We start from the raw sequence: 12,736 nt of genomic DNA, 5'->3' as shown, positions 1-12,736 counted from the left end.
GGGGCGACTCTCGGCCTGTGTTTAAGGAGCCGGCCGGGCATCACGCTCCTTCCTTGGATGGACAACATTCGCAGTTGACACTTTGTGTCATTTTATCCGAGCAGACGGGCGCCGCGAGGCGGACCGTCCGGGGCGACTCTCGGCCTGTGTTTTCGGAGCCGGCCGGGCATCACGCTCCCTCCTTGGATGGACAACATTCGTAGTTGACACTTTGTGTCATTTTATCCGAGCAGACGGGCGCCGCGAGGCGACCGTCCGGGGCGACTCTCGGCCTGTGTTTAAGGAGCCGGCCGGGCATCACGCTCCTTCCTTGGATGGACAACATTCGTAGTTGACACTTTGTGTCATTTTATCCGATCGGGCGGGCGCCGCGAGGCGGACCGTCCGGGGCGACTCTCGGCCTGTGTTTAAGGAGCCGGCCGGGCATCACGCTCCTTCCTTGGATGGACAACATTCGCAGTTGACACTTTGTGTCATTTTATCCGAGCAGACGGGCGCCGCGAGGCGGACCGTCCGGGGCGACTCTCGGCCTGTGTTTTCGGAGCCGGCCGGGCATCACGCTCCCTCCTTGGATGGACAACATTCGTAGTTGACACTTTGTGTCATTTTATCCGAGCAGACGGGCGCCGCGAGGCGGACCGTCCGGGGCGACTCTCGGCCTGTGTTTAAGGAGCCGGCCGGGCATCACGCTCCTTCCTTGGATGGACAACATTCGCAGTTGACACTTTGTGTCATTTTGTTCGGCCTGTGTTTAAGGAGGCGGCCGTCCTCCACTCGGTCCGTGTTTAAGGAGCGACACTCGCGCTCCGGTTCGGCCTGTATTTAGGGAGGCGGCCGTCCTCCGCTTGGTCTGTGTTAAGGGCGACACTCTGTCCATGTTTGAGGAGCCTGGCCCTGACGCTCCTCTCCGGCCTGTGTTTAAGGAGGCGGCCGTCCTCCCCTTGGTCCGTGTTAAGGGCGACACTCGGTCCATGTTTGAGGAGCCTGGCCCTGACGCTCCTCTCCGGCCTGTGTTTAAGGAGGCGGCCGTCCTCCCCTTGGTCCGTGTTAAGGGCGACACTCGGTCCATGTTTGAGGAGCCTGGCCCTGACGCTCCTCTCCGGCCTGTGTTTAAGGAGGCGGCCGTCCTCCCCTTGGTCTGTGTTAAGGGCGACACTCGGTCCATGTTTGAGGAGCCTGGCCCTGACGCTCCTCTCCGGCCTGTGTTTAAGGAGGCGGCCGTCCTCCCCTTGGTCCGTGTTAAGGGCGACACTCGGTCCATGTTTGAGGAGCCTGGCCCTGACGCTCCTCTCCGGCCTGTGTTTAAGGAGGCGGCCGTCCTCCCCTTGGTCCGTGTTAAGGGCGACACTCTGTCCATGTTTGAGGAGCCTGGCCCTGACGCTCCTCTCCGGCCTGTGTTTAAGGAGGCGGCCGTCCTCCCCTTGGTCTGTGTTAAGGGCGACACTCGGTCCATGTTTGAGGAGCCTGGCCCTGACGCTCCTCTCCGGCCTGTGTTTAAGGAGGCGGCCGTCCTCCCCTTGGTCTGTGTTAAGGGCGACACTCTGTCCATGTTTGAGGAGCCTGGCCCTGACGCTCCTCTCCGGCCTGTGTTTAAGGAGGCGGCCGTCCTCCCCTTGGTCTGTGTTAAGGGCGACACTCGGTCCATGTTTGAGGAGCCTGGCCCTGACGCTCCTCTCCGGCCTGTGTTTAAGGAGGCGGCCGTCCTCCCCTTGGTCTGTGTTAAGGGCGACACTCGGTCCATGTTTGAGGAGCCTGGCCCTGACGCTCCTCTCCGGCCTGTGTTTAAGGAGGCGGCCGTCCTCCCCTTGGTCTGTGTTAAGGGCGACACTCGGTCCATGTTTGAGGAGCCTGGCCCTGACGCTCCTCTCCGGCCTGTGTTTAAGGAGGCGGCCGTCCTCCACTTCCTTCCATGCACCACCACATTCGCAGTTGACACTTTGCCATTTTTTCAGAGAGGTGACACTTAGTCGTTTTTTCGAAAGTTGACACTTAGTCGTTTTTTCGAAAGTTGACACTTTGCCGTTTTTTCAGAGAGGTGACACTTAGCCGTTTTTTCGAAAGTTGACACTTAGCCGTTTTTTCGAAAGTTGACACTTAGCCGTTTTTTCGAAAGTTGACACTTAGTCACTTTTTCGCCACAGTGACACCTCCAGCGCGTGCCACGGCGCTTTTCAGGTCTTCTATCCGACCTTGTGCTGTCGAGGACGGCGTGTCCGACGCCGTGGGGAGACCAGCACCATCTCCTCCATATTCGTAAACGGGGTGCTTTGGAAAACGGGGGGAAAGTCGATGAGTACACTGACTACTGGGACCATTTCATTGTACTCTGGCGCACCTGAAGACCAAAAAAGGTACTGCACCTTAGCCCGGGTACCTCACCCCCTGGTACCTCGAGGAGAACTTAGAAAAATTTCGACAAATTTTTGGTGAGCTCCAGGGAGAGAGGCTGATTTTTCGCTTTTTGAGGCCGACCGCCGAACCGGCGCGGGGCGGACTCACAAGCCCCGCAGAGCCGTGGGCACTTAGTCGTTTTTTCAGAGAGGCGACACTTAGTCGTTTTTTCAGAGGCGACACTTAGTCGTTTTTTCGAAAGTTGACACTTAGCCGTTTTTTCGAAAGTCGACACTTAGCCGTTTTTTTGGAAAGTTGACACTTAGTCGTTTTTTCGAAAGTTGACACTTAGTCGTTTTTTCGCCACAATTGGCTCTGAGCTCCAGGGGGAGAGCCTGGTTTTGCCTTATTTCAGGCCGGCTGGGGAACCGGCGCGGGTCGGATGCACGAGCCCGGCAGAGCCGTGGGCACTTAGAAAATTTTCGCCGATTAAGCTGGGACCTCCAGGCGGAGACCGGCATTCCTCGTCCTCGGGGTTCGACCCAGGAACCGGCGCTGGGCAGACGCCGTAGCCACGCAGAGCCGTGGGCACTTAGAAAATATTCGCCAAGTTGGCTCTGAGCTCCAGGCGGAGAGGCTGGTTTTGCCTTATATCAGGCCGGCTGGGGAACCGGCGCGGGTCGGATGCACGAGCCCGCAGAGCCGTGGGCACTTTGCCATTTTCTCAGAGTCGACACTTAGTCGTTTTTTCAGAGAGGCGACACTCTGTCGTTTTTTCGAAAGTTGACACTTTGCCGTTTTTTCAGAGAGGCGACACTTAGCCGTTTTTTCGAAAGTTGACACTTAGCCGTTTTTTCGAAAGTCGACACTTAGCCGTTTTTTCAGAGATGTGACACTTTGCCGTTTTTTCGAAAGTCGACACTTAGCCGTTTTTTGAGAGATGTGACACTTAGAAACTTTTTGCCAAGTTGGCTGTGAGCTCCAGGAGGAGACCGTTATTTTTCGTCATTCGAGGCCGACTGCGGAACCGGCGCTGGGCGGACGCCAAAGCTCGGCAGGGCCGTGGGCACTTAGAAACTTTTTGCCAAGTTGGCTGTGAGCTCCAGGAGGAGACCGTTATTTTTCGTCATTCGAGGCCGACTGCGGAACCGGCGCTGGGCGGACGCCAAAGCTCGGCAGGGCCGTGGGCACTTAGAAACTTTTTGCCAAGTTGGCTGTGAGCTCCAGGAGGAGACCGTTATTTTTCGTCATTCGAGGCCGACTGCGGAACCGGCGCTGGGCGGACGCCAAAGCTCGGCAGGGCCGTGGGCACTTAGAAACTTTTTGCCAAGTTGGCTGTGAGCTCCAGGAGGAGACCGTTATTTTTCGTCATTCGAGGCCGACTGCGGAACCGGCGCTGGGCGGACGCCAAAGCTCGGCAGGGCCGTGGGCACTTAGAAACTTTTTGCCAAGTTGGCTGTGAGCTCCAGGAGGAGACCGTTATTTTTCGTCATTCGAGGCCGACTGCGGAACCGGCGCTGGGCGGACGCCAAAGCTCGGCAGGGCCGTGGGCACTTAGAAACTTTTTGCCAAGTTGGCTGTGAGCTCCAGGAGGAGACCGTTATTTTTCGTCATTCGAGGCCGACTGCGGAACCGGCGCTGGGCGGACGCCAAAGCTCGGCAGGGCCGTGGGCACTTAGAAACTTTTTGCCAAGTTGGCTGTGAGCTCCAGGAGGAGACCGTTATTTTTCGTCATTCGAGGCCGACTGCGGAACCGGCGCTGGGCGGACGCCAAAGCTCGGCAGGGCCGTGGGCACTTAGAAACTTTTTGCCAAGTTGGCTGTGAGCTCCAGGAGGAGACCGTTATTTTTCGTCATTCGAGGCCGACTGCGGAACCGGCGCTGGGCGGACGCCAAAGCTCGGCAGGGCCGTGGGCACTTAGAAACTTTTTGCCAAGTTGGCTGTGAGCTCCAGGAGGAGACCGTTATTTTTCGTCATTCGAGGCCGACTGCGGAACCGGCGCTGAGCGGACGCCAAAGCTCGGCAGGGCCGTGGGCACTTAGAAACTTTTTGCCAAGTTGGCTGTGAGCTCCAGGAGGAGACCGTTATTTTTCGTCATTCGAGGCCGACTGCGGAACCGGCGCTGGGCGGACGCCAAAGCTCGGCAGGGCCGTGGGCACTTAGAAACTTTTTGCCAAGTTGGCTGTGAGCTCCAGGAGGAGACCGTTATTTTTCGTCATTCGAGGCCGACTGCGGAACCGGCGCTGAGCGGACGCCAAAGCTCGGCAGGGCCGTGGGCACTTAGAAACTTTTTGCCAAGTTGGCTGTGAGCTCCAGGAGGAGACCGTTATTTTTCGTCATTCGAGGCCGACTGCGGAACCGGCGCTGGGCGGACGCCAAAGCTCGGCAGGGCCGTGGGCACTTAGAAACTTTTTGCCAAGTTGGCTGTGAGCTCCAGGAGGAGACCGTCATTTTTCGTCATTCGAGGCCGACTGCGGCACCGGCGCTGAGCGGACGCCAAAGCTCGGCAGGGCCGTGGGCACTTTGCCACTTTTTCGCCACAATTGGCTGTGAGCTCCAGGAGGAGACCGTTATTTTTCGTCATTCTAGGCCGGTTGCAGAACCGGCGCGGCTCGGATGCACGAGCCCGCAGAGCCGTGGGCACTTAGAAAAATTTCAGAGAGGCGACACTTTGCCATTTTTTCAGAGAGGTGACACTTAGTCGTTTTTTCGAAAGTTGACACTTAGCCGTTTTTTCGAAAGTTGACACTTAGTCGTTTTTTCGAAAGTTGACACTTAGTCGTTTTTTCGCCAAAGTGCCCACCTCCAGCGCGTGCCACGGCGCTTTCCAGGTCTTCTATCCGACCTTGTGCTGTCGAGGACGGCGTGTCCGACGCCGTGGGGAGACCAGCACCATCTCCTCCATACTCGTAAACGAGGTGCTTTGGAAAACGGGGGGAAAGTCGATGAGTACACTGACTACTGGGACCATTTCATTGTACTCTGGCGCACCTGAAGACCAAAAAAGGTACTGCACCTTAGCCCGGGTACCTCACCCCCTGGTACCTCGAGGTGAGCTCCAGGGAGAGAGGCTGATTTTTTGCTTTTTGAGGCCGACCACCGAACCGGCGCGGGGCGGACTCACAAGCCCCGCAGAGCCGTGGGCACTTAGTCGTTTTTTCGAAAGTTGACACTTAGTCGTTTTTTCGCCGATTTTGCTGGGACCTCCAGGCGAGGACCGGCGTTTTTCGTCTTCCGGGTCCGACCCGGGAACCAGCGCCGAGCGGACACATTCGCTCGCTAGTGCCGTTGGCACTTAGAAAATTTTTCGTTTGTCATGAGCTCCGGGCGGAGACCGGCGTTTTTCGTCTTCCGGGTCCGACCCGGGAACCAGCGCCGAGCGGACACATTCGCTCGCAAGTGCCGTTGGCACTTAGAAAATTTTTCGTTTGTCATGAGCTCCGGGCGGAGAGCGGCGTTTTTCGTCTTCCGGGTTCGACCCGGGAACCAGCGCCGAGCGGACACATTCGCTCGCTAGTGCCGTTGGCACTTAGAAAATTTTTCGTTTGTCATGAGCTCCGGGCGGAGACCGGCGTTTTTTGTCTTCCGGGTTCGACCCGGGAACCAGCGCCGAGCGGACACATTCGCTCGCTAGTGCCGTTGGCACTTAGAAAATTTTTCGTTTGTCATGAGCTCCGGGCGGAGAGCGGCGTTTTTCGTCTTCCGGGTTCGACCCGGGAACCAGCGCCGAGCGGACACATTCGCTCGCTAGTGCCGTTGGCACTTAGAAAATTTTTCGTTTGTCATGAGCTCCGGGCGGAGAGCGGCGTTTTTCGTCTTCCGGGTTCGACCCGGGAACCAGCGCCGAGCGGACACATTCGCTCGCTAGTGCCGTTGGCACTTAGAAAATTTTTCGTTTGTCATGAGCTCCGGGCGGAGAGCGGCGTTTTTCGTCTTCCGGGTTCGACCCGGGAACCAGCGCCGAGCGGACACATTCGCTCGCTAGTGCCGTTGGCACTTAGAAAATTTTTCGTTTGTCATGAGCTCCGGGCGGAGAGCGGCGTTTTTCGTCTTCCGGGTTCGACCCGGGAACCAGCGCCGAGCGGACACATTCGCTCGCTAGTGCCGTTGGCACTTAGAAAATTTTTCGTTTGTCATGAGCTCCGGGCGGAGACCGGCATTTTTCGTCATTCGAGGCCGACGGGGGAACCAGCCGGAGCGGACACGTTTGCTCGGAAGAGCCGTTGGCACTTAGAAAAAATTCCGTGTCTCGTGAGCTCCAGGGGGGACAGGCTGGTTTTATTCATCCGTAGCCGACATGGGAACCAGCGCGGAGCGGATTGGTGTTGCGCTGCCATATACCTCATCTCTCTCAAGAGTCCCCCCCTTATACGTGCCGATGGTGTTTTGGAAAACGGGGGGTAACTGGATGAGTACACTGACTAGTGGGACCAAGTACACTAATAGCCCCTGGTACCTAAAATGGAAGTATAGAGGCCGACTTTCGGGCAAGATCACGCCGGGTTAGGCTTCCAGGACCTCGGCTAAGCAATTTTAACGGGTTGCCCGGTTCTTTTTTGAACCAGCCCGGTTCTTTTTTTTTATCCAGCCCGGTTCTTTTTTACACTTCCAGCTGGAGCTCGGGAGCGGCTTTTTGCACAAGATCACGCCGTGTTAGGCTTCCAGGACCTCAGCTAAGCAATTTTAACGGGTCGCCCGGTTCTTTTTTGATCCAGCCCGGTTCTTTTTTTTATCCAGCCTGGTTCTTTTTACACTTCCAGCTGGAGCTCGGGAGCGGCTTTTTGCACAAGAACACGCCGTGTTAGGCTTCCAGGACCTCGGCTAAGCAATTTTAACGGGTCGCCCGGTTCTTTTTTGATCCAGCCCGGTTCTTTTTTTTATCCAGCCTGGTTCTTTTTACACTTCCAGCTGGAGCTCGGGAGCGGCTTTTTGCACAAGAACACGCCGTGTTAGGCTTCCAGGACCTCGGCTAAGCAATTTTAACGGGTCGCCCGGTTCTTTTTTGATCCAGCCCGGTTCTTTTTTTTATCCAGCCTGGTTCTTTTTACACTTCCAGCTGGAGCTCGGGAGCGGCTTTTTGCACAAGATCACGCCGTGTTAGGCTTCCAGGACCTCGGCTAAGCAATTTTAACGGGTCGCCCGGTTCTTTTTTTTTATCCAGCCCGGTTCTTTTTTTATCCAGCCCGGTTCTTTTTACACTTCCAGCTGGAGCTCGGGAGCGGCTTTTTGCACAAGATCACGCCGTGTTAGGCTTCCAGGACCTCGGCTAAGCAATTTTAACGGGTTGCCCGGTTCTTTTTTGAACCAGCCCGGTTCTTTTTTTTATCCAGCCTGGTTCTTTTTACACTTCCAGCTGGAGCTCGGGAGCGGCTTTTTGCACAAGAACACGCCGTGTTAGGCTTCCAGGACCTCGGCTAAGCAATTTTAACGGGTCGCCCGGTTCTTTTTTGATCCAGCCCGGTTCTTTTTTTTATCCAGCCTGGTTCTTTTTACACTTCCAGCTGGAGCTCGGGAGCGGCTTTTTGCACAAGAACACGCCGTGTTAGGCTTCCAGGACCTCGGCTAAGCAATTTTAACGGGTTGCCCGGTTCTTTTTTGAACCAGCCCGGTTCTTTTTTTTATCCAGCCTGGTTCTTTTTACACTTCCAGCTGGAGCTCGGGAGCGGCTTTTTGCACAAGAACACGCCGTGTTAGGCTTCCAGGACCTCGGCTAAGCAATTTTAACGGGTCGCCCGGTTCTTTTTTGATCCAGCCCGGTTCTTTTTTTTATCCAGCCTGGTTCTTTTTACACTTCCAGCTGGAGCTCGGGAGCGGCTTTTTGCACAAGATCACGCCGTGTTAGGCTTCCAGGACCTCGGCTAAGCAATTTTAACGGGTCGCCCGGTTCTTTTTTTTATCCAGCCCGGTTCTTTTTTTATCCAGCCCGGTTCTTTTTACACTTCCAGCTGGAGCTCGGGAGCGGCTTTTTGCACAAGATCACGCCGTGTTAGGCTTCCAGGACCTCGGCTAAGCAATTTTAACGGGTCGCCCGGTTCTTTTTTGATCCAGCCCGGTTCTTTTTTTTATCCAGCCTGGTTCTTTTTACACTTCCAGCTGGAGCTCGGGAGCGGCTTTTTGCACAAGAACACGCCGTGTTAGGCTTCCAGGACCTCGGCTAAGCAATTTTAACGGGTCGCCCGGTTCTTTTTTTTATCCAGCCCGGTTCTTTTTTTATCCAGCCCGGTTCTTTTTACACTTCCAGCTGGAGCTCGGGAGCGGCTTTTTGCACAAGATCACGCCGTGTTAGGCTTCCAGGACCTCGGCTAAGCAATTTTAACGGGTCGCCCGGTTCTTTTTTGATCCAGCCCGGTTCTTTTTTTTATCCAGCCCGGTTCTTTTTACACTTCCAGCTGGAGCTTGGGAGCGGCTTTTTGCACAAGAACACGCCGTGTTAGGCTTCCAGGACCTCGGCTAAGCAATTTTAACGGGTCGCCCGGTTCTTTTTTGATCCAGCCCGGTTCTTTTTTTATCCAGCCCGGTTCTTTTTACACTTCCAGCTGGAGCTCGGGAGCGGCTTTTTGCACAAGATCACGCCGTGTTAGGCTTCCAGGACCTCGGCTAAGCAATTTTAACGGGTCGCCCGGTTCTTTTTTGATCCAGCCCGGTTCTTTTTTTTATCCAGCCCGGTTCTTTTTACACTTCCAGCTGGAGCTCGGGAGCGGTTTTTTGCACAAGAACACGCCGTGTTAGGCTTCCAGGACCTCGGCTAAGCAATTTTAACGGGTCGCCCGGTTCTTTTTTGATCCAGCCCGGTTCTTTTTTTTATCCAGCCCGGTTCTTTTCACACTTCCAGCTGGAGCTCGGCAGCGGCTATTTGCACAAGATCACGCCGGGTTAGGCTTCCAGGACCTCGGCTAAGCACTTCTAACGGGTCGCCCGGTTCTTTTTTTGAACCAGCCCGGTTCTTTTTACACTTCCAGCTGGAGCTCAGCAGCGGCTTTTTGCACAAGATCACGCCGGGTTAGGGTTCCAGGACCTCGGCTAAGCAATTTTAACGGGCCGCCCGGTTCTTTTTTTGATCCAGCCCGGTTCTTTTTACACTTCCAGCTGGAGCTCAGCAGCGGCTTTTTGCACAAGATCACGCCGGGTTAGGCTTCCAGGACCTCGCCTAAGCACTTCTAACGGGCCCTGGTCCACCCCTGCCAGCGCATTTCAAAACTTGGCATTAATTTCGACCTAAGAGACGAAGTCTGATTTTTTTCTACCACTTGGGCGGCCTTTTTGCACCCAGAACACCCGCACCGGCACCATAAATTCGAAGGGTGCCGAGTGCGTCGGCGCAGATTCTGCGACGGAGTGACACTTCCCTCTTGTGGACATTCGGCGGTAGGTGAAATGCGCACTCGGTCTTCTCTTTTCTTTTCCTTCCAGTGAAACTTTGGCAACATTCTGCGAGCTGCTGGCTTCCAGAACCTCGGCCAAGCAGGTGGAGGATTTTTTTCCACTTCCAGCTGGAGGTGAGGAGGGACTTTTTGGGCAAGATCACGCCGACTTAGCAAGCAAGGTGGAAGTGCCAGCATGCTCCGTGGCTGGAAGTGTGGATGTGCCAGCACCCTCCCTGCCTATGGAAGTGTGGAGCTCCAGCACCCTCCCTGCCTATGGAAGTGTGGAGCTCCAGCACCCTCCCTGCCTATGGAAGTGTGGAGCTCCAGCACCCTCCCTGCCTATGGAAGTGTGGAGCTCCAGCACCCTCCCTGCCTATGGAAGTGTGGAGCTCCAGCACCCTCCCTGCCTATGGAAGTGTGGAGCTCCAGCACCCTCCCTGCCTATGGAAGAGCCACCTCCGCGGGCATGCTGCTCAACCACGCCGGCCCAGAGTTCCAGCCGCTCGGCTACACTCTCTCACAAGCCCCGCCTGGAGCTCCCCAGCCCACCCCTGGTACCTCAACTACCGAGGCCAGCCGCTCGACCAGGCCGGCCCAGAGTTCCAGCCGCTCGGCTTCACTCTCTCACAAGCCCCGCCTGGAGCTCCCCAGCCCGCCCCTGGTACCTCAACTACCGAGGCCAGCCGCTCGACCAGGCCGGCCGAGAGTTCCAGCCGCTCGGCTTCACTCTCTCACAAGACCCGCCTGGAGCTCCCCGCCCCACCCCTGGTACCTCAACTACCGAGGCCAGCCGCTCGACCACGCCGGCGCAGAGTTCCAGCCGCTCGGATAAGCTCTGTCACTCACCCGCCGCGCAGCCACCGGTAACGGGGAAATGTCGCCGCCTGGCGGACACGCCGTTGTAAATGAATGGGCTTTCGCACTTAGTGCAATTTTCGCCAACTCTCTGACTGGAGCTATGGAAGTATGGAGCTATGGAGCCACCAGCCACCCAGGCTGGAGCTATGGAGCCATGGAGCTCTGGTGCTATGGAGCTCTGGAGGTATGGAGCTATGGAGCTATGGAGCTATGGAGCTATGGAGCCCTGGAGCTCTGGAGGTATGGAGCTATGGTGCTATGGAGCTCTGAAGCCATGGAGCTCTGGTGCTATGGAGCTCTGGAGCTCTGGAGGTATGGAGCTCTGGAGGTATGGAGCTATGGAGCCCTGGAGCCCTGGAGCTATGGAGCCCTGGAGCTATGGAGCCCTGGAGCCCTGGAGCTATGGAGCCCTGGAGCTATGGAGCTATGGAGCCCTGGAGCTATGGAGCTATGGAGCTCTGGTGCTATGGAGCTATGGAGCTCTGGTGCTATGGAGCTATGGAGCTCTGGTGCTATGGAGCTATGGAGCTCTGGTGCTATGGAGCTATGGAGCTCTGGTGCTATGGAGCTATGGAGCTCTGGTGCTATGGAGCTATGGAGCTCTGGTGCTATGGAGCTATGGAGCTCTGGTGCTATGGAGCTATGGAGCTCTGGTGCTATGGAGCTATGGAGCTATGGAGCTCTGGTGCTATGGAGCTATGGAGCTCTGGTGCTATGGAGCTATGGAGCTCTGGTGCTATGGAGCTATGGAGCTCTGGTGCTATGGAGCTCTGGTGCTATGGAGCTATGGAGCTCTGGTGCTATGGAGCTCTGGAGCTCTGGAGGTATGGAGCTATGGAGCCACCAGCCAGCACCCTCCGTGGCTGGATCAATGGAAGTGTTTTAGGTACCAGGCAGCCAAAGGGCCGAGGCCTCACGCTCGACCACGCCGGCGCAGAGTTCCAGCCGCTCGGATAAGCTCTGTCACTCACCCGCCGCGCAGCCACCGGTAACGGGGAAATGTCGCCGCCTTGTGGACACGCCGTTGTAAATGAATGGGCTTTCGCACTTAGTGCAATTTTAGCCAACTCTCTGACTGGAGCTATGGAAGTATGGAGCTATGGAGCCACCAGCCACCCAGGCTGGAGCTATGGAGCTATGGAGCTCTGGTGCTATGGAGCTATGGAGCTCTGGTGCTATGGAGCTATGGAGCTCTGGTGCTATGGAGCTATGGAGCTCTGGTGCTATGGAGCTATGGAGCTCTGGTGCTATGGAGCTATGGAGCTCTGGTGCTATGGAGCTATGGAGCTCTGGTGCTATGGAGCTATGGAGCTCTGGTGCTATGGAGCTATGGAGCTCTGGTGCTATGGAGCTATGGAGCTCTGGTGCTATGGAGCTATGGAGCTCTGGTGCTATGGAGCTCTGGTGCTATGGAGCTATGGAGCTCTGGTGCTATGGAGCTCTGGAGCTCTGGAGGTATGGAGCTATGGAGCCACCAGCCAGCACCCTCCGTGGCTGGATCAATGGAAGTGTTTTAGGTACCAGGCAGCCAAAGGGCCGAGGCCTCACGCTCGACCACGCCGGCGCAGAGTTCCAGCCGCTCGGATAAGCTCTGTCACTCACCCGCCGCGCAGCCACCGGTAACGGGGAAATGTCGCCGCCTTGTGGACACGCCGTTGTAAATGAATGGGCTTTCGCACTTAGTGCAATTTTCGCCAACTCTCTGACTGGAGCTATGGAAGTATGGAGCTATGGAGCCACCAGCCACCCAGGCTGGAGCTATGGAGCTCTGGAGCTATGGAGCTCTGGTGCTATGGAAGTATGGAGCTCTGGAGCTATGGAAGTATGGCGCTATGGAGCTATGGAGCTCTGGAGGTATGGAGCTATGGAGCCCTGGAGCCCTGGAGCTATGGAGCCCTGGAGCCCTGGAGCTATGGAGCCCTGGAGCTATGGAGCTATGGAGCTATGGAGCCCTGGAGCTATGGAGCCCTGGAGCTATGGAGCTATGGAGCTCTGGTGCTATGGAGCTATGGAGCTCTGGTGCTATGGAGCTATGGAGCTCTGGTGCTATGGAGCTCTGGTGCTATGGAGCTATGGAGCTATGGAGCTCTGGTGCTATGGAGCTATGGAGCTCTGGTGCTATGGAGCTATGGAGCTCTGGTGCTATGGAGCTATGGAGCTCTGGTGCTATGGAGCTATGGAGC

The sequence above is a fragment of the Syngnathus leptorhynchus genome, unplaced genomic scaffold (assembly GCF_054491065.1).
Source record: "Syngnathus leptorhynchus isolate UIUO unplaced genomic scaffold, UIUO_Slep HiC_scaffold_199, whole genome shotgun sequence".
Taxonomy (NCBI): domain Eukaryota; kingdom Metazoa; phylum Chordata; class Actinopteri; order Syngnathiformes; family Syngnathidae; genus Syngnathus; species Syngnathus leptorhynchus.
The sequence above is the reverse complement of the archived record's forward strand: the minus strand, read 5'-3'. Positions refer to the sequence as shown.